Here is a 25,559-nt window from a genome sequence, read left to right on the forward strand (position 1 = left end):
ATTTTTCGCATACTTGTTGGGCAGACCCTGGCCCTTTTCTGGTTTGGATCACGTAGTAATGTGGTTCCACACCGAAACAGTCAATTATACCTGGTTGCGATTAATATTTTAGAGGATAACGCCGGTTATGTCTCGGTTAGGTCTGGGATTAGCCATCATCTGGCGCGTACTTTCGCATTTTTCGCATTCATGTTGGCCAGATCCTGGGCTTTTTCTGGCTTGGACCACGTAGTAATGTGGTACCACACCGAAACAGTCAATAACACCTGGTTGCGAATAACATTTTAGAGGATAACGCCGGTTATGTCTCGGTTAGGTCTGGGATTTGCCCTCATCTGGCTCGTACTTTCGCATTTTTCGCATACTTGTTGGCCAGATCATGGCCTTTTTCTGGTTTGGATCACGTAGTAATGTGGTACCACACTGAAACAGTCAATTATACCTGGTTGCGATTATTATTTTAGAGGATAACGCCGGTTATGTCTCGGTTAGGTCTGGGATTAGCCCTCATCTGGCACATACTTTCGCGTTTTTCGCCTACTTGTTGGCCAGATCCTGGGTTTTTTCTGGCTTGGATCATCGTAGCAATGCGGTACCACACCGAAACAGTCAATTATACCTGGTTGCGGTTAATATTTTAGGGGATAACACCGGTTTTGTCTGGGTTAGGTCTGGTATTTGCCCTCATCTGGCTCGAACTTTCACATTTTTCACATACTTGTTGGCCAGATCCTGGGCTTTATCTGGTTTGGATCACGTTGTAATGTGGTACCACACCGAAACAGTCAATTACACCTGGTTGCGAATAATATTTTAGAGGATAACGCCGGTTATGTCTCGGTTAGGTCTGGGATTTGCCCTCATCTGGATCGTACTTTCGCATTTTTCGCATACTTGTTGGCCAGATCCTGGGTTTTTTCTGGCTTGGATCATCGTAGCAATGCGGTACCACACCGAAACAGTCAATTATACCTGGTTGCGGTTAATATTTTAGAGGATAACGCCGGTTATGTCTCGGTTAGGTCTGGGATTAGCCCTCATCTGGCGCGTACTTTCGCATTTTTCGCATACTTGTTGGCCTGATCCTGGGTTTTGTCTGGTTTGGATCCCGTTGTAATGTGGTTCTACAACGAAACAGTCAATTAAACCTGGTTGAGATTAATATTTTAGAGGATAACGCCGGTTATGTCTCGGGTAGGTCTGGGATTTGTCCTCATCTGGCTCGAACTTTCACATTTTTCACATACTTGTTGGCCAGATCCTGGGCTTTATCTGGTTTGGATCACGTAGTGATGCGTTACCACACCGAAACAGTCAAATAAACCTGGTTGCGATTAATATTTTAGAGGATAACGCCGGTTATGTCTCCGTTAGGTCTGGGATTTGCCCTCATCTGGATCGTACTTTCGCATTTTTCGCATACTTGTTGGCCAGATCCTGGGTTTTTTCTGGTTTGGATCCCGCAGTAATGTGGTTCCACAACGAAACAGTCAATTAAACCTGGTTGCGCTTAATATTTTAGAGGATAACGCCGGTTATGTCTCGGTTAGGTCCGGGATTAGGCCTCATCTGGCTCGAACTTTCACATTTTTCACATACTTGTTGGCCAGATCCTGGGCTTTATCTGGTTTGGATCACGTAGTAATGCGTTACCACACCGAAACAGTCAAATAAACCTGGTTGCGATTAATATTTTAGAGGATTACGCCGGTTATGTCTCCGTTAGGTCTGGGATTTGCCCTCATCTGGCTCGTTCTTTCGCATTTTTCGCATACTTGTTGGCCAGATCCTGGGTTCTTTCTGGTTTGGATCCCGTAGTAATGTGGGTCCACAACGAAACAGTCAACTAAACCTGGTTGCGATTAATATTTTAGCGGATAACGCCTGTTATGACTGGGTTAGGTCTGGAATTTTCACTCATGTGGCTCGTACTTTCGCGTTTCTCGCATTCTTGTTGGCCCGATCCTGGGATTTTTCTGGTTTGGATCTCGTAGTAATGTGTTACCACACTGAAACAGTCATTAAAAGCATGTTCCGATTCGTATTTTAGAGGATAACGCTGGTAATGTCAGGCATAGTTCTGGTATTTGCAATCATCTGGCTCATACTTTCGCATTTTTCGCATACTTGTTGGCCAGATCATGGCCTTTTTCTGGTTTGGATCACGTAGTAATGCGGTACCACACCGAAACAGTCAATTAAACCTGGTTGCGATTAATATTTTAGAGGATAACGCCGGTTATGTCTCGGGTAGGTCTGGGATTTTTCCTCATCTGGCTCGTACTTTCGCGTTTTTCGCATCCTTGTTGGCCAGATCCTGGCCTTTTTCTGGCTTGGACCACGTAGTAATGCGGTACCACACCGAAACAGTCAAATAAACCTGGTTGCGGTTAATATTTTAGAGGATATCGCCGGTTATGTCTCCGTTAGGTCTGGGATTTGCCCTCATCTGGCTCGTACTTTCGCAATTTTCGCATACTTGTTGGCCAGATCCTGGCCTCTTTCTGGTTTGGATCATCGTAGCAATGCGGTACCACACCGAAACAGTCAATTATACCTGGTTGCGAATAATATTTTAGAGGATAGCGCCGGTTATGTCTCGGTTAGGTCTGGGATTTGCCCTCATCTGGATCGTACTTTCGCATTTTTCGCATACTTGTTGGCCAGATCCTGGGTTTTTTCTGGTTTGGATCCCGCAGTACTGTGGTTCCACACCGAAACAGTCAATTACACCTGGTTGCGAATAATATTTTAGAGGATAACGCCTGTTATGTCTCGGTTAGGTCTGGGATTTGCCCTCATCTGGATCGTACTTTCGCATTTTTCGCATACTTGTTGGCCTGATGCTGGGTTTTTTCTGGCTTGGATCATCGTAGCAATGCGGTACCACACCGAAACAGTCAATTATACCTGGTTGCGGTTAATATATTAGGGGATAACGCCGGTTTTGTCTGGGTTAGGTCTGGTATTTGCCCTCATCTGGCTCGAACTTTCACATTTTTCACATACTTGTTGGCCAGATCCTGGGCTTTATCTGGATTGGATCACGTAGTAATGCGTTACCACACCGAAACAGTCAAATAAACCTGGTTGCGATTAATATTTTAGAGGATAACGCCGGTTATGTCTCGGTTAGGTCTGGGATTTGTCCTCATCTGGCTCGTACTTTCGCGTTTTTCGCATCCTTGTTGGCCAGATCCTGACCTTTTTCTGGCTTGGACCACGTAGTAATGCGGTACCACACCGAAACAGTCAAATAAACCTGGTTGCGGTTAATATTTTAGAGGATATCGCCGGTTATGTCTCCGTTAGGTCTGGGATTTGCCCTCATCTGGCTCGTACTTTCGCAATTTTCGCATACTTGTTGGCCAGATCCTGGCCTCTTTCTGGTTTGGATCATCGTAGCAATGCGGTACCACACCGAAACAGTCAATTATACCTGGTTGCGATTAATATTTTAGGGGATAACGCCGGTTACGTCTCGGTTAGGTATGCGATTTTCCCTCATCTGGCTCGTACTTTCGCGTTTTTCTCATAGTTGTTGAACAGATCCTGGGTTTTTTCTCGTTTGGATCCCGTAGTAATGTGGTTCCACACCGAAACAGTCAATTGAACCTGGTTGCGATTAATATTATAGAGGATAACGCCGATTATGTCTCGGTTAGGTCTGGTATTTCCCCACATCTGGCTCGGACTTTCGTATTTTTCGCATACTTGTTGGGCAGACCCTGGCCCTTTTCTGGTTTGGATCACGTAGTAATGTAGTTCCACACCGAAACAGTCAATTATACCTGGTTGCGATTAATATTTTAGAGGATAACGCCGGTTATGTCTCGGTTAGGTCTGGGATTAGCCATCATCTGGCGCGTACTTTCGCATTTTTCGCATTCATGTTGGCCAGATCCTGGGCTTTTTCTGGCTTGGACCACGTAGTAATGTGGTACCACACCGAAACAGTCAATAACACCTGGTTGCGAATAACATTTTAGAGGATAACGCCGGTTATGTCTCGGTTAGGTCTGGGATTTGCCCTCATCTGGCTCGTACTTTCGCATTTTTCGCATACTTGTTGGCCAGATCATGGCCTTTTTCTGGTTTGGATCACGTAGTAATGTGGTACCACACTGAAACAGTCAATTATACCTGGTTGCGATTATTATTTTAGAGGATAACGCCGGTTATGTCTCGGTTAGGTCTGGGATTAGCCCTCATCTGGCACATACTTTCGCGTTTTTCGCCTACTTGTTGGCCAGATCCTGGGTTTTTTCTGGCTTGGATCATCGTAGCAATGCGGTACCACACCGAAACAGTCAATTATACCTGGTTGCGGTTAATATTTTAGGGGATAACACCGGTTTTGTCTGGGTTAGGTCTGGTATTTGCCCTCATCTGGCTCGAACTTTCACATTTTTCACATACTTGTTGGCCAGATCCTGGGCTTTATCTGGTTTGGATCACGTAGTAATGCGTTACCACACCGAAACAGTCAAATAAACCTGGTTGCGATTAATATTTTAGAGGATAACGCAGGTTATGTCTCGGTTAGGTCTGGGATTTGCCCTCATCTGGCTCGTACTTTCGCATTTTTCGCATACTTGTTGGCCAGATCCTGGGCTTTTTCTGATTTGGATCACGTAGTAATGCGTTACCACACCGAAACAGTCAAATAAACCTGGTTGCGATTAATATTTTAGGGGATAACGCCGGTTATGTCTCGGTTAGGTCTGGGATTTGCCCCCATCTGGATCGTACTATCGCATTTTTCGCATACTTGTTGGCCAGATCCTGGGCTTTATCTGGTTTGGATCACGTAGTAATGCGTTACCACACCGAAACAGTCAATAACACCTGGTTGCGAATAACATTTTAGAGGATAACGCCGGTTATGTCTCGGTTAGGTCTGGTATTTGCCCTCATCTGGCTCGAACTTTCACATTTTTCACATACTTGTTGGCCAGATCCTGGGCTTTATCTGGTTTGGATCACGTAGTAATGCGTTACCACACCGAAACAGTCAAATAAACCTGGTTGCGATTAATATTTTAGAGGATAACGCAGGTTATGTCTCGGTTAGGTCTGGGATTTGTCCTCATCTGGCTCGAACTTTCACATTTTTCACATACTTGTTGGCCAGATCCTGGGCTTTATCTGGTTTGGATCACGTAGTAATGCGTTACCACACCGAAACAGTCAAATAAACCTGTTTGCGATTAATATTTTAGAGGATAACGCCGGTTATGTCTCGGTTAGGTTTGGGATTTGCCCTCATCTGGATCGTACTTTCGCATTTTTCGCATACTTGTTGGCCAGATCCTCGGTTTTTTCTGGTTTGGATCCCGCAGTAATGTGGTTCCACAACGAAACAGTCAATTAAACCTGGTTGCGATTAATATTTTAGAGGATAACGCCGGTTATGTCTCGGTTAGGTCTGGCATTTGCCCACATCTGGCGCGTACTTTCGCATTTTTCGCATTCTTGTGGCCAGATCCTGGGCTTTTTCCGGTTTGGATCACGTAGTAATGCAGTACCACACCGAAACAGTCAATTAAACCTGGTTGCGATTAATATTTTAGAGGATAGCGCCGGTTATGTCTCGGTTAGGTCTGGGATTTGCCCTCATCTGGATCGTACTTTCGCATTTTTCGCATACTTGTTGGCCAGATCCTGGGTTTTTTCTGGTTTGGATCCCGCAGTAATGTGGTTCCACAACGAAACAGTCAATTAAACCTGGTTGCGATTAATATTTTAGAGGATAACGCCGGTTATGTCTCGGTTAGGTCTGGGATTAGCCCTCATCTGGCGCGTACTTTCACATTTTTCACATACTTGTTGGCCAGATCCTGGGCTTTATCTGGTTTGGATCACGTAGTAATGCGTTACCACACCGAAACAGTCAAATAAACCTGGTTGCGATTAATATTTTAGAGGATAACGCCGGTTATGTCTCGGTTAGGTCTGGGATTTGCCCTCATCTGGCTCGTTCTTTCGCATTTTTCGCATACTTGTTGGCCAGATCCTGGCCTCTTTCTGGTTTGGATCATCGTAGTAATGTGTTACCACACTGAAACAGTCATTAAAAGCATGTTCCGATTCGTATTTTAGAGGATAACGCTGGTAATGTCAGGCATAGTTCTGGTATTTGCAATCATCTGGCTCATACTTTCGCATTTTTCGCATACTTGTTGGCCAGATCATGGCCTTTTTCTGGTTTGGATCACGTAGTAATGCGGTACCACACCGAAACTGTCAATTAAACCTGGTTGCGATTAATATTTTAGAGGATAACGCCGGTTATGTCTCGGGTAGGTCTGGGATTTGTCCTCATCTGGCTCGTACTTTCGCGTTTTTCGCATCCTTGTGGCCAGATCCTGGCCTTTTTCTGGCTTGGACCACGTAGTAATGCGGTACCACACCGAAACAGTCAAATAAACCTGGTTGCGATTAATATTTTAGAGGATATCGCCGGTTATGTCTCCGTTAGGTCTGGGATTTGCCCTCATCTGGCTCGTACTTTCGCAATTTTCGCATACTTGTTGGCCAGATCCTGGCCTCTTTCTGGTTTGGATCATCGTAGCAATGCGGTACCACACCGAAACAGTCAATTATACCTGGTTGCGATTAATATTTTAGGGGATAACGCCGGTTATGTCTGGGTTAGGTCTGGGATTTTCCCTCATCTGGCTCGTACTTTCGGGTTTTTCTCATAGTTGTTGAACAGATCCTGGGTTTTTTCTCGTTTGGATCCCGTAGTAATGTGGTTCCACACCGAAACAGTCAATTGAACCTGGTTGCGATTAATATAATAGAGGATAACGCCGATTATGTCTCGGTTAGGTCTGGTATTTCCCCACATCTGGCTCAGACTTTCGTATTTTTCGCATACTTGTTGGCCAGACCCTGGCCCTTTTCTGGTTTGGATCACGTAGTAATGTGGTTCCACACCGAAACAGTCAATAATACCTGGTTGCGATTAATATTTTAGAGGATAACGCCGGTTATGTCTCGGTTAGGTCTGGGATTAGCCCTCATCTGGCGCGTACTTTCGCATTTTTCGCATTCATGTTGGCCAGATCCTGGGCTTTTTCTGGCTTGGACCACGTAGTAATGTGGTACCACACCGAAACAGTCAATTACACCTGGTTGCGAATAATATTTTAGAGGATAACGCCGGTTATGTCTCAGTTAGGTCTGGGATTTGCCCTCATCTGGATCGTACTTTCGCATTTTTCGCATACTTGTTGGCCAGATCCTGGGTTTTTTCTGGCTTGGATCATCGTAGCAATGCGGTACCACACCGAAACAGTCAATTATACCTGGTTGCGGTTAATATTTTAGGGGATAACGCCGGTTTTGTCTGGGTTAGGTCTGGTATTTGCCCTCATCTGGCTCGAACTTTCACATTTTTCACATACTTGTTGGCCAGATCCTGGGCTTTATCTGGTTTGGATCACGTAGTAATGCGTTACCACACCGAAACAGTCAAATAAACCTGGTTGCGATTAATATTTTAGAGGATAACGCCGGTTATGTCCCGGTTAGGTTTGGAATTTGCCCTCATCTGGCTCGTTCTTTCGCATTTTTCGCATACTTTTTGTCCAGATCCAGGGTTCTTTCTGGTTTGGATCCCGTAGTAATGTGGGTCCACAACGAAACAGTCAACTAAACCTGGTTGCGATTAATATTTTAGCGGATAATGCCGGTTATGACTGGGTTAGGTCTGGAATTTTCACTCATGTGGCTCGTACTTTCGCGTTTCTCGCATTCTTGTTGGCCCGATCCTGGGATTTTTCTGGTTTGGATCTCGTAGTAATGTGTTACCACACTGAAACAGTCATTAAAAGCATGTTCCGATTCGTATTTTAGAGGATAACGCTGGTAATGTCAGGCATAGTTCTGGTATTTGCAACCATCTGACTCATACTTTCGCATTTTTCGCATACTTGTTGGCCAGATCCTGGGCTTTTTCTGGTTTGGATCACGTAGTAATGCGGTACCACACCGAAACAGTCAATTAAACCTGGTTGCGATTAATATTTTAGAGGATAACGCCGGTTATGTCTCGGTTAGGTCTGGGATTAGCCCTCATCTGGCGCGTACTTTCGCATTTTTCGCATTCATGTTGGCCAGATCCTGGGCTTTTTCTGGCTTGGACCACGTAGTAATGTGGTACCACACCGAAACAGTCAATTACATCTGGTTGCGAATAATATTTTAGAGGATAACGCCGGTTATGTCTCGGTTAGGTTTGGGATTTGCCCTCATCTGGATCGTACTTTCGCATTTTTCGCATACTTGTTGGCCAGATCCTGGGTTTTTTCTGGCTTGGATCATCGTAGCAATGCGGTACCACACCGAAACAGTCAATTAAACCTGGTTGCGATTAATATTTTAGAGGATAACGCCGGTTATGTCTCGGGTAGGTCTGGGATTTGTCCTCATCTGGCTCGTACTTTCGCGTTTTTCGCATCCTTGTGGCCAGATCCTGGCCTTTTTCTGGCTTGGACCACGTAGTAATGCGGTACCACACCGAAACAGTCAAATAAACCTGGTTGCGATTAATATTTTAGAGGATATCGCCGGTTATGTCTCCGTTAGGTCTGGGATTTGCCCTCATCTGGCTCGTACTTTCGCAATTTTCGCATACTTGTTGGCCAGATCCTGGCCTCTTTCTGGTTTGGATCATCGTAGCAATGCGGTACCACACCGAAACAGTCAATTATACCTGGTTGCGATTAATATTTTAGGGGATAACGCCGGTTATGTCTGGGTTAGGTCTGGGATTTTCCCTCATCTGGCTCGTACTTTCGGGTTTTTCTCATAGTTGTTGAACAGATCCTGGGTTTTTTCTCGTTTGGATCCCGTAGTAATGTGGTTCCACACCGAAACAGTCAATTGAATCTGGTTGCGATTAATATTATAGAGGATAACGCCGATTATGTCTCGGTTAGGTCTGGTATTTCCCCACATCTGGCTCAGACTTTCGTATTTTTCGCATACTTGTTGGCCAGACCCTGGCCCTTTTCTGGTTTGGATCACGTAGTAATGTGGTTCCACACCGAAACAGTCAATAATACCTGGTTGCGATTAATATTTTAGAGGATAACGCCGGTTATGTCTCGGTTAGGTCTGGGATTAGCCCTCATCTGGCGCGTACTTTCGCATTTTTCGCATTCATGTTGGCCAGATCCTGGGCTTTTTCTGGCTTGGACCACGTAGTAATGTGGTACCACACCGAAACAGTCAATTACACCTGGTTGCGAATAATATTTTAGAGGATAACGCCGGTTATGTCTCGGTTAGGTCTGGGATTTGCCCTTATCTGGATCGTACTTTCGCATTTTTCGCATACTTGTTGGCCAGATCCTGGGTTTTTTCTGGCTTGGATCATCGTAGCAATGCGGTACCACACCGAAACAGTCAATTATATCTGGTTGCGGTTAATATTTTAGGGGATAACGCCGGTTTTGTCTGGGTTAGGTCTGGTATTTGCCCTCATCTGGCTCGAACTTTCACATTTTTCACATACTTGTTGGCCAGATCCTGGGCTTTATCTGGTTTGGATCACGTAGTAATGCGTTACCACACCGAAACAGTCAAATAAACCTGGTTGCGATTAATATTTTAGAGGATAACGCCGGTTATGTCTCGGTTAGGTTTGGGATTTGCCCTCATCTGGCTCGTTCTTTCGCATTTTTCGCATACTTGTTGGCCAGATCCAGGGTTCTTTCTGGTTTGGATCCCGTAGTAATGTGGGTCCACAACGAAACAGTCAACTAAACCTGGTTGCGATTAATATTTTAGCGGATAATGCCGGTTATGACTGGGTTAGGTCTGGAATTTTCACTCATGTGGCTCGTACTTTCGCGTTTCTCGCATTCTTGTTGGCCCGATCCTGGGATTTTTCTGGTTTGGATCTCGTAGTAATGTGTTACCACACTGAAACAGTCATTAAAAGCATGTTCCGATTCGTATTTTAGAGGATAACGCTGGTAATGTCAGGCATAGTTCTGGTATTTGCAACCATCTGACTCATACTTTCGCATTTTTCGCATACTTGTTGGCCAGATCCTGGGCTTTTTCTGGTTTGGATCACGTAGTAATGCGGTACCACACCGAAACAGTCAATTAAACCTGGTTGCGATTAATATTTTAGAGGATAACGCCGGTTATGTCTCGGTTAGGTCTGGCATTTGCCCTCACCTGGCGCGTACTTTCGCATTTTTCGCATTCTTGTTGGCCAGATCCTGGGCTTTTTCTGGTTTGGATCACGTAGTAATGCAGTACCACACCGAAACAGTCAATTAAACCTGGTTGCGATTAATATTTTAGAGGATAGCGCCGGTTATGTCTCGGTTACGTCTGGTATTTGCAACCATCTGACTCATACTTTCGCATTTTTCGCATACTTGTTGGCCAGATCCTGGGTTTTTTCTGGTTTGGATCCCGCAGTAATGTGGTTCCACAACGAAACAGTCAATTAAACCTGGTTGCGATTAATATTTTAGAGGATAACGCCGGTTATGTCTCGGTTAGGTCTGGGATAAGCCCTCATCTGGCGCGTACTTTCGCATTTTTCGCATTCATGTTGGCCAGATCCTGGGCTTTTTCTGGCTTGGACCACGTAGTAATGTGGTACCACACCGAAACAGTCAATTACATCTGGTTGCGAATAATATTTTAGAGGATAACGCCGGTTATGTCTCGGTTAGGTTTGGGATTTGCCCTCATCTGGATCGTACTTTCGCATTTTTCGCATACTTGTTGGCCAGATCCTGGGTTTTTTCTGGCTTGGATCATCGTAGCAATGCGGTACCACACCGAAACAGTCAATTAAACCTGGTTGCGATTAATATTTTAGAGGATAACGCCGGTTATGTCTCGGGTAGGTCTGGGATTTGTCCTCATCTGGCTCGTACTTTCGCGTTTTTCGCATCCTTGTGGCCAGATCCTGGCCTTTTTCTGGCTTGGACCACGTAGTAATGCGGTACCACACCGAAACAGTCAAATAAACCTGGTTGCGATTAATATTTTAGAGGATATCGCCGGTTATGTCTCCGTTAGGTCTGGGATTTGCCCTCATCTGGCTCGTACTTTCGCAATTTTCGCATACTTGTTGGCCAGATCCTGGCCTCTTTCTGGTTTGGATCATCGTAGCAATGCGGTACCACACCGAAACAGTCAATTATACCTGGTTGCGATTAATATTTTAGGGGATAACGCCGGTTATGTCTGGGTTAGGTCTGGGATTTTCCCTCATCTGGCTCGTACTTTCGGGTTTTTCTCATAGTTGTTGAACAGATCCTGGGTTTTTTCTCGTTTGGATCCCGTAGTAATGTGGTTCCACACCGAAACAGTCAATTGAATCTGGTTGCGATTAATATTATAGAGGATAACGCCGATTATGTCTCGGTTAGGTCTGGTATTTCCCCACATCTGGCTCAGACTTTCGTATTTTTCGCATACTTGTTGGCCAGACCCTGGCCCTTTTCTGGTTTGGATCACGTAGTAATGTGGTTCCACACCGAAACAGTCAATAATACCTGGTTGCGATTAATATTTTAGAGGATAACGCCGGTTATGTCTCGGTTAGGTCTGGGATTAGCCCTCATCTGGCGCGTACTTTCGCATTTTTCGCATTCATGTTGGCCAGATCCTGGGCTTTTTCTGGCTTGGACCACGTAGTAATGTGGTACCACACCGAAACAGTCAATTACACCTGGTTGCGAATAATATTTTAGAGGATAACGCCGGTTATGTCTCGGTTAGGTCTGGGATTTGCCCTTATCTGGATCGTACTTTCGCATTTTTCGCATACTTGTTGGCCAGATCCTGGGTTTTTTCTGGCTTGGATCATCGTAGCAATGCGGTACCACACCGAAACAGTCAATTATATCTGGTTGCGGTTAATATTTTAGGGGATAACGCCGGTTTTGTCTGGGTTAGGTCTGGTATTTGCCCTCATCTGGCTCGAACTTTCACATTTTTCACATACTTGTTGGCCAGATCCTGGGCTTTATCTGGTTTGGATCACGTAGTAATGCGTTACCACACCGAAACAGTCAAATAAACCTGGTTGCGATTAATATTTTAGAGGATAACGCCGGTTATGTCTCGGTTAGGTTTGGGATTTGCCCTCATCTGGCTCGTTCTTTCGCATTTTTCGCATACTTGTTGGCCAGATCCAGGGTTCTTTCTGGTTTGGATCCCGTAGTAATGTGGGTCCACAACGAAACAGTCAACTAAACCTGGTTGCGATTAATATTTTAGCGGATAATGCCGGTTATGACTGGGTTAGGTCTGGAATTTTCACTCATGTGGCTCGTACTTTCGCGTTTCTCGCATTCTTGTTGGCCCGATCCTGGGATTTTTCTGGTTTGGATCTCGTAGTAATGTGTTACCACACTGAAACAGTCATTAAAAGCATGTTCCGATTCGTATTTTAGAGGATAACGCTGGTAATGTCAGGCATAGTTCTGGTATTTGCAACCATCTGACTCATACTTTCGCATTTTTCGCATACTTGTTGGCCAGATCCTGGGCTTTTTCTGGTTTGGATCACGTAGTAATGCGGTACCACACCGAAACAGTCAATTAAACCTGGTTGCGATTAATATTTTAGAGGATAACGCCGGTTATGTCTCGGTTAGGTCTGGCATTTGCCCTCACCTGGCGCGTACTTTCGCATTTTTCGCATTCTTGTTGGCCAGATCCTGGGCTTTTTCTGGTTTGGATCACGTAGTAATGCAGTACCACACCGAAACAGTCAATTAAACCTGGTTGCGATTAATATTTTAGAGGATAGCGCCGGTTATGTCTCGGTTACGTCTGGGATTTGCCCTCATCTGGATCGTACTTTCGCATTTTTCGCATACTTGTTGGCCAGATCCTGGGTTTTTTCTGGTTTGGATCCCGCAGTAATGTGGTTCCACAACGAAACAGTCAATTAAACCTGGTTGCGATTAATATTTTAGAGGATAACGCCGGTTATGTCTCGGTTAGGTCTGGGATAAGCCCTCATCTGGCGCGTACTTTCGCATTTTTCGCATTCATGTTGGCCAGATCCTGGGCTTTTTATGGCTTGGACCACGTAGTAATGTGGTACCACACCGAAACAGTCAGTTACATCTGGTTGCGAATAATATTTTAGAGGATAACGCCGGTTATGTCTCGGTTAGGTCTGGGATTTGCCCTCATCTGGATCGTACTTTCGCATTTTTCGCATACTTGTTGGCCAGATCCTGGGTTTTTTCTGGCTTGGATCATCGTAGCAATGCGGTACCACACCGAAACAGTCAATTATACCTGGTTGCGGTTAATATTTTAGGGGATAACGCCGGTTTTGTCTGGGTTAGGTCTGGTATTTGCCCTCATCTGGCTCGAACTTTCACATTTTTCACATACTTGTTGGCCAGATCCTGGGCTTTATCTGGTTTGGATCACGTAGTAATACGTTACCACACCGAAACAGTCAAATAAACCTGGTTGCGATTAATATTTTAGAGGATAACGCCGGTTATGTCTCGGTTAGGTTTGGGATTTGCCCTCATCTGGCTCGTTCTTTCGCATTTTTCGCATACTTGTTGGCCAGATCCAGGGTTCTTTCTGGTTTGGATCCCGTAGTAATGTGGGTCCACACCGAAACAGTCAATTATACCTGGTTGCGATTAATATTTTAGAGGATAACGCCGGTTATGTCTCGGGTAGGTCTGGGATTTGTCCTCATCTGGCTCGTACTTTCGCGTTTTTCGCATCCTTGTTGGCCAGATCCTGGCCTTTTTCTGGCTTGGACCACGTAGTAATGTGGTACCACACCGAAACAGTCAAATAAACCTGGTTGCGATTAATATTTTAGAGGATAACGCCGGTTATGTCTCGGTTAGGTCTGGTATTTCCCCACATCTGGCTCGGACTTTCGTATTTTTCGCATACTTGTTGGCCAGACCCTGGCCCTTTTCTGGTTTGGATCACGTAGTAATGTGGTTCCACACCGAAACAGTCAATTATACCTGGTTGCGATTAATATTTTAGAGGATAACGCCGGTTATGTCTCGGTTAGGCCTGGGATTAGCCCTCATCTGGCGCGTACTTTCGCATTTTTCGCATACTTGTTGGACAGATCATGGCCTTTTTCTGGTTTGGATCCCGTAGTAATGAGGTTCCACACCGAAGCAGTCAATGAAACTGGTTGCGATTAATATTTTAGAGGATAGCGCCGGTTATGTCTCGGGTAGGTCTGGGATTTGTCCTCATCTGGCTCGTACTTTCGCGTTTTTCGCATACTTGTTGGCCAGATCCTGGCCTTTTTCTGGCTTGGACCACGTAGTAATGTGGTACCACACCGAAACAGTCAATTAAACCTGGTTGCGATTAATATTTTAGTGGATAACGCCGGTTATGTCTCGGTTAGGTCTGGGATTAGCCCTCATCTGGCGCGTACTTTCGCATTTTTCGCATTCATGTTGGCCTGATCCTGGCCTTTTGCTGGCTTGGACCACGTAGTAATGTGGCACCACACCGAAACAGTCAATTACACCTGGTTGCGAATAATATTTTAGAGGATAACGCCGGTTATGTCTCGGTTAGGTCTGGGATTTGCCCTCATCTGGATCGTACTTTCGCATTTTTCGGATACTTGTTGGCCAGATCCTGGGTTTTTCTGGCTTGGATCATCGTAGCAATGCGGTACCACACCGAAACAGTCAATTATACCTGGTTGCGGTTAATATTTTAGGGGATAACACCGGTTTTGTCTGGGTTAGGTCTGGTATTTGCCCTCATCTGGCTCGAACTTTCACATTTTTCACATACTTGTTGGCCAGATCCTGGGCTTTATCTGGTTTGGATCACGTAGTAATGCGTTACCACACCGAAACAGTCAAATAAACCTGGTTGCGATTAATATTTTAGAGGATAACGCAGGTTATGTCTCGGTTAGGTCTGGGATTTGCCCTCATCTGGCTCGTACTTTCGCATTTTTCGCATACTTGTTGGCCAGATCCTGGGCTTTTTCTGATTTGGATCACGTAGTAATGTGGTACCACACTGAAACAGTTAATTAAACCTGGTTGCAATTAATATTTTAGAGGATAACGCCGGTTATGTCTCGGTTAGGTCTGGGATTTGCCCTCATCTGGCTCGAACTTTCACATTTTTCACATACTTGTTGGCCAGATCCTGGGCTTTATCTGGTTTGGATCACGTAGTAATGCGTTACCACACCGAAACAGTCAAATAAACCTGGTTGCGATTAATATTTTGGAGGATAACGCAGGTTATGTCTCGGTTAGGTCTGGGATTTGCCCTCATCTGGCTCGTACTTTCGCATTTTTCGCATTCTTGTTGGCCCGATCCTGGGATTTTTCTGGTTTGGATCTCGTAGTAATGTGGGACCACACTGAAACAATGAATTAAACCTGGTCTTGATAAATATTTTTGAGGATAACGCAAGTTAGGTCTGGGATAGGTCTGGGATTTGCCACCATCAGACTCATACTATCGCATATTTCTGATACTTCATGGCTATATCCTGGAATATTTCTGGATTGCATCACGTAGTAATGTGGTACCACACTGAAACAATCAATTAAACCTGGTTTCGCTCAATATTTTAGAAGATGACGCGTGTTAGGTTTAGGTTAGGCCTGGGATTTGCCCTCATCAGGGTCATACTTTCACAGTTTTAACATGCATGTTGACCTGATCGAGGGTTTTTTCTGCTTTGGATCACGTAGTAAAGTGGTACCACAACTAAAACAGTCAATTAAACCTGGTTTCGATCACTATTTTAGAGGATAACGCAAGTTAGGTCTGGGATAGGTCTCGGATTATCCCTCATCAGACTCATACTTTCGCACACTTCACATACTCCTTGACAAGATCCAGGGTTTTTTTCTGGTTTGGATCACGTAGTAATGTGGTACCACACTGAAACAGTCGATTAATCCTGGTTTCGATTAATATTTTTGAGGATAACGCATGTTAGGTCTGGGATAGGTCTGGGATTTGCCCTCATCAGACTCATAATTTCGCAGTTTTAACATGCATGTTGACCTGATCGAGGGTTTTTTCTGCTTTGGATCACGTAGTAAAGTGGTACCACACTAAAACAGTCAATTAAACCTGGTTTCGATCAACATTTTAGAGGATAACGAAAGTTATGTCTAGTTTAGGCCTGGGATTTGCCCTCATCAGACTCATACTTTCGCATACTTCACATACTTGTTGAACAGATCCTGGGTTTTTTTCTGGTTTGGATCACGTAGTAATGTGGTACCACACTGAAACAGTCGATTAAACCTGGTTTCGATTAATATTTTTGAGGATAACGCATGTTAGGTCTATCTTTAGGCCTGGGATTTGCCCTCATCAGACTCATACTTTCGCATACTTCACATACTTATTGAACAGATCCTGGGTTTTTTTCTGCTTTGGATCACGTAGTAAAGAGGTACCACACTGAAGCAGTCCATTAAACCTGGTTTGGATCACTATTTTAGAGGATAACGCATGTTAGGTTTGGGTTAGGTCTAGGATTTGCCCTCATCAGGCTGATACTTTCGCATATTTCTCATACTTCATGGCTAGATCCTGGGCTGTTTCTGGATTGTATCACGTAGTAGTGTGGTACCACGCTGAAACAGTCAATTAAACCTGGTTTCGATCAATATTTTAGAGGATAACGCAAGTTAGGTCTGGGATAGGTCTGGGATTTTCACTCATCAGACTCATACTTTTGCATTCTTCACATACTTGTTGAACAGATCCTGGGTTTTTTCTGGTTTGGGTCCGGTAGTAATGTGGTACCACACTGAAACAGTCGATTAAACCAGGTTTCGATCAATATTTTTGAGGATAACGCATGTTAGGTCTGGGTTAGGTCTAGGATTTGCCCTCGTCAGGCTCATACTTTCGCATTCTTCCCATACTTGTTAAACGGATCCTGGGTTTTTTCCGGTTTGGATCACGTAGTAATGTGGGACCACACTGAAACAATCAATTAAACCTAGTCATGATAAATATTTTAGAGGATAACGCATGTTAGGTCTGGGATAGGTCTGGGATTTGCCCTCACCATACTCATACTTTCGCACACTTCACAAACTCGTTGAACAGATCCTGGGTTATTTTCTGGTTTGGATCACATAGTAATGTGGTACCACACTGAAACAGTCGATTAAACCAGGTTTTGATCAATATTTTTGAGGATAACGCATGTTAGGTCTAGTTTAGGCCTGGGATTTGCCCTCATCAGACTCATACTTTCACATAGTTCAAATACTTGTTGAACAGGTCCTGGGTTTTTTTCTGGTTTGGATCACGTAGTAATGTGGTACCACACTGAAACAATCAATTAAACCTGGTCTTGATAAATATTTTAGAGGATAACGCATGTTAGGTCTGGGATAGGTCTGGGATTTGCCCTCATCAGACTCATACTTTCGCATACTTCAAATACTTGTTGAACAGGTCCTGGGTTTTTTTCTGGTTTGGATCACGTAGTAATGTGGGACCACACTGAAACAATCAATTAAACCTGGTCTTGATAAATATTTTAGAGGATAACGCATGTTAGGTCTGGGATAGGTCTGGGATTTGCCCTCATCAGACTCATACTTTCGCATACTTCAAATACTTGTTGAACAGGTCCTGGGTTTTTTTCTGGTTTGGATCACGTAGTAATGTGGTACCACACTGAAACAGTCGATTAAACCAGGTTTCGAGCAATATTTTTGAGGATAACGCATGTTAGGTCTAGGTTAGGCCGGGGTTTTTCACTCATCAGACTCATACTTTCGCATACTTCAAATACTTGTTGAACAGGTCCTGGGTTTTTTTCTGGTTTGGATCACGTAGTAATGTGGCGCCACACTGAAACAGTCGATTAAACCTGGTTTCGATCAATATTTTTGAGGATAACGCATGTTAGGTATAGGATAGGCCGAGGATTTTCTCTCATCAGACTCATACTTTCGCATTCTCCACATACTTGTTGAACGGATCCTGAGTTTTTTCTGGTTTGGATCACATAGTAATGTGGTACCACACTGAAACAGACGATTAAACCAGGTTTCGATCAATATTTTTGAGGATAACGCATGTTAGGTCTAGGTTAGGCCGGGGTTTTTCACTCATCACACTCATACTTTCGAATTCTTCACATACTTGTTGATCGGATCCTGGGTTTTTACTGGTTTGGATCACGTAGTAATGTGGTACCACACTGAAACATTCAATTAAAGCTGGTCTTGATAAATATTTTAGAGGATAACGCATGTTAGGTTTGGGTTAGGTCTAGGATTTGCCCTCATCAGGCTCATACTTTCGCATATTTCTCATACTTCATGGCTAGATCCTGGGCTGTTTCTGGATTGTGTCACGTAGTAATGTGGGACCACACTGGAGCAATCAATTAAACCTGGTCTTGATAAATATTTTAGAGGATAACGCTTGTTAGGTCTGGGATAGGTCTGGGATTTGCCCTCATCATACTCATACTTTCGCACACTTAACATACTCCTTGAACAGATCCTGGATTATTTTCTGCTTTGGATCACGTAGTAAAGAGGTACCACACTGAAGCAGTCCATTAAACCAGGTTTGGATCACTATTTTAGAGGATAACGCATGTTAGGTTGGGGTTAGGTCTAGGATTTGCCCTCATCAGGCTGATACTTTCGCATATTTCTCATACTTCATGGCTAGATCCTGGGCTGTTTCTGGATTGTATCACGTAGTAATGTGGTACCACGCTGAAACAGTCAATTAAACCTGGTTTCGATCAATATTTTAGAGGATAACGCAAGTTAGGTCTGGGATAGGTCTGGGATTTTCACTCATCAGACTCATACTTTCGCATTCTTCACATACTTGTTGAACAGATCCTGGGTTTTTTCTGGTTTGGGTCCGGTAGTAATGTGGTACCACACTGAAACAGTCGATTAAACCAGGTTTCGATCAATATTTTTGAGGATAACGCATGTTAGGTCTGGGTTAGGTCTAGGATTTGCCCTCGTCAGGCTCATACTTTCGCGTTTTTCACATACTTGTTGAACAGATCCTGGGTTTTTTCCGGTTTGGGTCACGTAGTAGTGTGGTACCACACTGAAACAGTCGATTAAACCTGGCTTCGATCAATATTTTTGAGGATAACGCATGTTAGGTCTAGGTTAGGCCGGGGATTTTCAGTCATCAGACTCATACTTTCGCATTCTTCACATACTTGTAGGACGGATCCTCGGTTTTTTCTGGTTTGGATCACGTAGTAATGTGGTACCACACTGAAACAGACGATTAAACCAGGTTTCGATCAATATTTTTGAGGATAACGCATGTTAGGTCTAGGTTAGGCCGGGGTTTTTCACTCATCACACTCATACTTTCGAATTCTTCACATACTTGTTGATCGGATCCTGGGTTTTTACTGGTTTGGATCACGTAGTAATGTGGTACCACACTGAAACATTCAATTAAAGCTGGTCTTGATAAATATTTTAGAGGATAACGCATGTTAGGTTTGGGTTAGGTCTAGGATTTGCCCTCATCAGGCTCATACTTTCGCATATTTCTCATACTTCATGGCTAGATCCTTGGCTGTTTCTGGATTGTATCACGTAGTAATGTGGTACCACGCTGAAACAGTCAATTAAACCTGGTTTCGATCAATATTTTTGAGGATAACGCAAGTTAGGTATGGGATAGGTCAGGGATTTGACCTCATCAGACTCATACTTTCGCACACTTCACATACTCGTTGAACAGATCCTGGGTTATTTTCTGGTTTGGATCTAATAGTAATGTGGTACCACACTGAAACAATAGATTAAACCAGGTTTCGATCAATATTTTAGAGAATAATTCATGTTAGGTCTAGGTTAGGCCTGGGATCTTCACTCATCAGACTCATACTTTCGCATTCTTCACATACTTGTTGAATGGATCCTGGGTTTTTTCTGGTTTGGATCACGTAGTAATGTGGGACCACACTGAAACTGTCAATTAAACCTGGTTTCGATCAATATTTTAGAGAATAATTCATGTTAGGTCTAGGTTAGGTCTGGGATTTGCTATCATCAGGCTCATTCTTTCGCATGTTTCTCATACTTGATGGCTAGATCCTGGGTTTTTTCTGGTTTGGATCACGTAGTAATGTGGGACCACACTGAAACAGTCAATTAAACCTGGTTTGGATCAATATCTCAGAGGACAACGCATGTTAGGTCTGGGATAGGTCTGGGATTTGCCCTCATCAGGGTCATACTTTCGCAGTTTTAACATACATGTTGACCTGATCGAGTGTTTTTTCTGCTTTGGATCACGTAGTAAAGTGGTACCCCACTGAAACAGTCCATTAAACCTGGTTTGGATCAATATTTTAGAGGATAACGCATGTTAGGTCTAGGTTATGTCTGGGATTTTCACTCATCAGACTCATACTTTCGCATTCTTCACATACTTGTTGAACGGATCCTGGGTTTTTTCTGGTTTGGATTACGTAGTAATGTGGGACCACACCGAAACAATCAATTAAACCTGGTCTTGATAACTATTTTAGAGGATAACGCATGTCAGGTCTGGGATAAGTCTGGGATTTGACCTCATCAGGGTCATACTTTCGCAGTTTTAACATGCATGTTGACCTGATCGAGGGTTTTTTCTGCTTTGGATCACGTGGTAAAGTGGTACGACAACTAAAACAGTCAATTAAACCTGGTTTCGATCATTATTTTAGACGATAACGCAAGTTAGGTCTGGGATAGGTCTGGGATTAGCCCTCATCAGACTCATACTTTCGCATTCTTCACATACTTGTTGAACGGATCCTGGGTTTTTTCTGGTTTGGATCACGTATTAATGTGGGACCACACTGAAACAATCAATTAAACCTGGTTATGATAAATATTTTAGAGGATAACGCATGTCAGGTCTGGGTAAGGTCTAGGATTTGCCCTCGTCAGGCTCATACTTTCGCATATTTCTCATACTTCATGGCTAGATCCTGGGCTATTTCTGGATTGGATCACGTAGTAATGTGGTACCACACTGAAACAGTCAATTAACCCTGGTTTTGATCAATATTTTAGAGAATAATGTATGTTATGTCTAGGTTAGGTCTGGGATTTGCTCTCATCAGGCTCATTCTTTCGCATATTTCTCATACTTGATGGCTAGATCCTGGGCTTTTTCTTGATCGCATCACGTGGTAATGAAGTACAACACTGAAACAGTCAATTAAACCTGGTTTCCATCAATATTTTAGAGGACAACGCATGTTAGGTCTAGGTAAGGCCTGGGATTTGCCCTCATCAGGGTCATACTTTCGCAGTTTTAACATACATGTTGACCTGATCGAGGGTTCTTAATGCTTTGGATCACGTAGTAAAGTGGCACCACACTGAAACATTCAATTAAACCTGGTCTTGATAAATATTTTGGAGGATAACGCATGTTAGGTATGGGTTAGGTCTAGGATTTGTCCTCATCAGGCTCATACATTCGCATATTTCTCATACTTCATGGCTAGATCCTGGGCTGTTTCAGGATTGTATCACGTAGTAATGTGGGACCACACTGAAACAGTCAATTAAACCTGGTTTGGATCAATATTTTAGAGGATAACGCATGTTAGGTCTAGGTTATGTCTGGGATTTTCACTCATCAGACTCATACTTTCGCATTCTTCACATACTTGTTGAACGGATCTTGGGTTTTTTCTGGTTTGGATCACGTAGTAATGTGGGACCACACTGAAACAATCAACTAAACCTGGTCTTGATAAATATTTTAGAGGATAACGCATGTTAGATCTGGGATAGGTCTGGGATTTGCCCTCATCATACTCATACTTTCGCACACTTCACATACTCGTTGAACAGATCCTGGGTTATTTTCTGGTTTGGATCTAATAGTAATGTGGTACCACACTGAAACAATAGATTAAACCAGGTTTCGATCAATATTTTAGAGAATAATTCATGTTAGGTCTAGGTTAGGCCTGGGATCTTCACTCATCAGACTCATACTTTCGCATTCTTCACATACTTGTTGAATGGATCCTGGGTTTTTTCTGGTTTGGATCACGTAGTAATGTGAGACCACACTGAAACAGTCAATTAAACCTGGTTTCGATCAATATTTTAGAGAATAATTCATGTTAGGTCAAGGTTAGGTCTGGGATTTGCTCTCATCAGGCTCATACTTTCGCATATTTATAATACTTCATGGCTAGATCCTGGGCTCTTTCTGGATTGGATCAAGTATTAATGTAGTACCACACTGAAACATTCAATGAAACCTGGTCTGGATAAATATTTTAGAGGATAACGCATCTTAGGTCTGTGTTAGGTCTAAGATTTGCTCTCATCAGGCTCATTCTTTCGCATATCTCTCATACTTGATGGCTAGATCTTGGGCTTTTTCTGGATTGCATAACGTAGTAATGAAGTACTACACTGAAACAGTCAATTAAACCTGGTTGCGAATAATATTTTAGAGGATAACGCTGGTTATGACTGGGATAGCTGTGGTATTTGCAATCATCTGGCTCATACTTTCGCATTTTTCGCATACTTGTTTAACAGATCCTGGGTTTTTTCTGGTTTGGTTCACGTAGTAATGTGGTACCACACTGAAACATTCAATTAAACCTGGTCTTGATCAATATTTTAGAGGGTAACGCATGTTAGGTTTGGGTTACGTCTAGGATTTGCCCTCATTAGGCTCATACCTTCGCATATTTCTCATACTTCATGGCTAGATCCTGGGCTATTTCTGGATTGGATCACGTAGTAATGTGGTACCACACTGAAACATTCAATGAAACCTGGTCTGGATAAATATTTTAGAGGATAACGCATCTTAGGTCTGTGTTAGGTCTAAGATTTGCTCTCATCAGGCTCATTCTTTCACATATCTCTCATACTTGATGGCTAGATCCTGGGCTTTTTCTGGATTGCATCACGTAGTAATGAAGTACAACACTGAAACAGTCAATTAAACCTGGTTTCCATCAATATTTTAGAGAATAATTCATGTTAGGTCTAGGTTAGGCCTGGGATTTGCCCTCATCGGGGTCATACTTTCGCAGTTCTAACATACATGTTGACCTGATCGAGGGTTTTTTCTGCTTTGGATCACGTAGTAAAGTGGTACCACACTGAAACAGTCCACTAAACCTGGTTTGGATCAATATTTTAGAGGATAATGCATGTTAGGTCTAGGTTAGCCCTGAAATTTTCACTCATCAGACTCATACTTTCGCATTCTTCAGATACTTGTTGAACAGATCCTGGGTTTTTTCTGGTATGGATCACGTAGTAATGTGGTACCACACTGAAACATTCAGTTAAACCTGGTCTTGATAAATATTTTTGATGATAACGCATGTTAGGTCTGGGTTAGGTCTAGGATTTGCCCTCATCAGGCTCATACTTTCGCATATTTCTCATACCTCATGGCTAGATCCTGGGCTATTTCTGGATTGGATCACGTAGTAATGTGGTACCACACTGAAACAGTCAATTAAACCTGGTTTCGATCAATATTTTAGAGGATAACGCATGTTAGGTCTAGGTTAGGCCTGGGATTTTCACTCATCAGACTCATACTTTCGCATTCTTCACATACTTGTTGAACGGATCCTGGGTTTTTTCTGGTTTGGATCACGTAGTAGTGTGGTACCACACCGAAACTGTCCATTAAACCTGGTTTCGATCAATATTTTTGAGGATAACGCATGTTAGATCTAGGTTAGGCCGAGGATTTTCACTCATCAGACTCATACTTTCGCATTCTTCACATACTTGTTGAACGTATCCTGGGGTTTTACTGGATTGGATCACGTAGTAATGTGGTACCACACTGAAACAGTCAATTAAACTTGGTTTCGATCAATATTTTAGAGAATAATTCATGTTAGGTCTAGGTTAGGTCTGGGATTTGCACTCATCAGACTCATTCTTTCGCATATTTCTCATACTTGATGGCTAGATCCTGGGCTTTTTCTGGATTGCATCACGTAGTAATGAAGTACAACACTGAAACAGTCAATTAAACCTGGTTTCCATCAATATCTTAGAGGACAACGCAAGTTAGGTCTGGGAAAGGTCTGGGATTTGCCCTGATCAGACTCTTACGTTCGCATTCTTCACATACTTGTTGAATGGATCCTGGGTTTTTTCTGGTATGGATCACGTAATAATGTGGTACCACACTGAAACATTCAAATAAACCTGGTCTTGATAAATATTTTAGAGGATAACGCATGTTGGGTTTGGGTTAGGTCTAGGATTTGCCCACATCAGGCTCATACTTTCGCATATTTCTCATACTTCATGGCTAGATCCTGGGCTGTTTCCGGATTGTATCACGTAGTAATGTGGTACCACGCTGAAACAGTCAATTAAACCTTGTTTCGATCAATATTTTGGAGGATAACGCAAGTTAGGTCTGGGATAGGTCTGGGATTCGCCCTCATCAGGCTCATACTTTCGCACACTTCACATACTCGTTTAACAGATCCTGGGTTTTTTCTGGTTTGGTTCACGTAGTAATGTGGTACCACACTGAAACATTCATTTAACCTGGTCTTGATCAATATTTTAGAGGATAACGCATGTTAGGTTTGGGTTAGGTCTAGGATTTGCCCTCATCAGGCTCATACTTTCGCATATTTCTCATACTTGATGGCTAGATCCTGGGCTTTTTCTGGATTGCATCACGTAGTAATGAAGTACAACACTGAAACAGTCAATTAAACCTGGTTTCGATCAATATTTTAGATAATAATTCATGTTAGGTCTAGGTTACGCCTGGGATTTGCCCTCATCAGGCTCATACTTTCGCGTTTTTCACATACTTGTTGAACTGATCCTGGGTTTTTTCTGGTTTGGATCACGTAGCATAGTGGTACCACACTGAAACAGTCGATTAAACCTGGTTTTGATCAATATTTTAGAGAATAATTCATGTTAGGTCTAGGTTAGGTCTGGGATTTGCTCTCATCAGGCTCATTCTTTCGCATATTTCTCATACTTGATGGCTAGATCCTGGGCTTTTTCTGGATTGCATCACGTAGTAATGAAGTACAACACTGAAACAGTCAACTAAACCTGGTTTCCATCAATATCTTAGAGGACAACGCAAGTTAGGTCTGGGATAGGTCTGGGATTTGCCCACATCAGGCTCATACTTTGGCGTTTTTCACATACTCGTTGAACAGATCCTGGGTTATTTTCTGGTTTGGATCGCATAGTAATGTGGTACCACACTGAAACAGTCGATTAAACCTGGTCTTGATAAATATTTTAGAGGATAACGCATGTTAGGTCCGGGTTAGGTCTAGGATTTGCCCTCATCAGGCTCATACTTTCGCATATTTCTCATACTTCATGGCTGGATCCTGGGCTATTTCTGGATTGGATCACGTAGTAATGTGGTACCACACTGAAACAGTCGATTAAACCAGGTTTCGATCAATATTTTTGAGGATAACGCATGTTTGGTCTAGGTTAGGCCTGGGATTTTCACTCATCAGACTCATACTTTCGCATTCTTCTCATACT

Source organism: Colletes latitarsis, unplaced genomic scaffold (genome assembly GCF_051014445.1).
Source record: "Colletes latitarsis isolate SP2378_abdomen unplaced genomic scaffold, iyColLati1 scaffold0025, whole genome shotgun sequence".
Classification (NCBI taxonomy): Eukaryota; Metazoa; Arthropoda; class Insecta; order Hymenoptera; family Colletidae; genus Colletes; species Colletes latitarsis.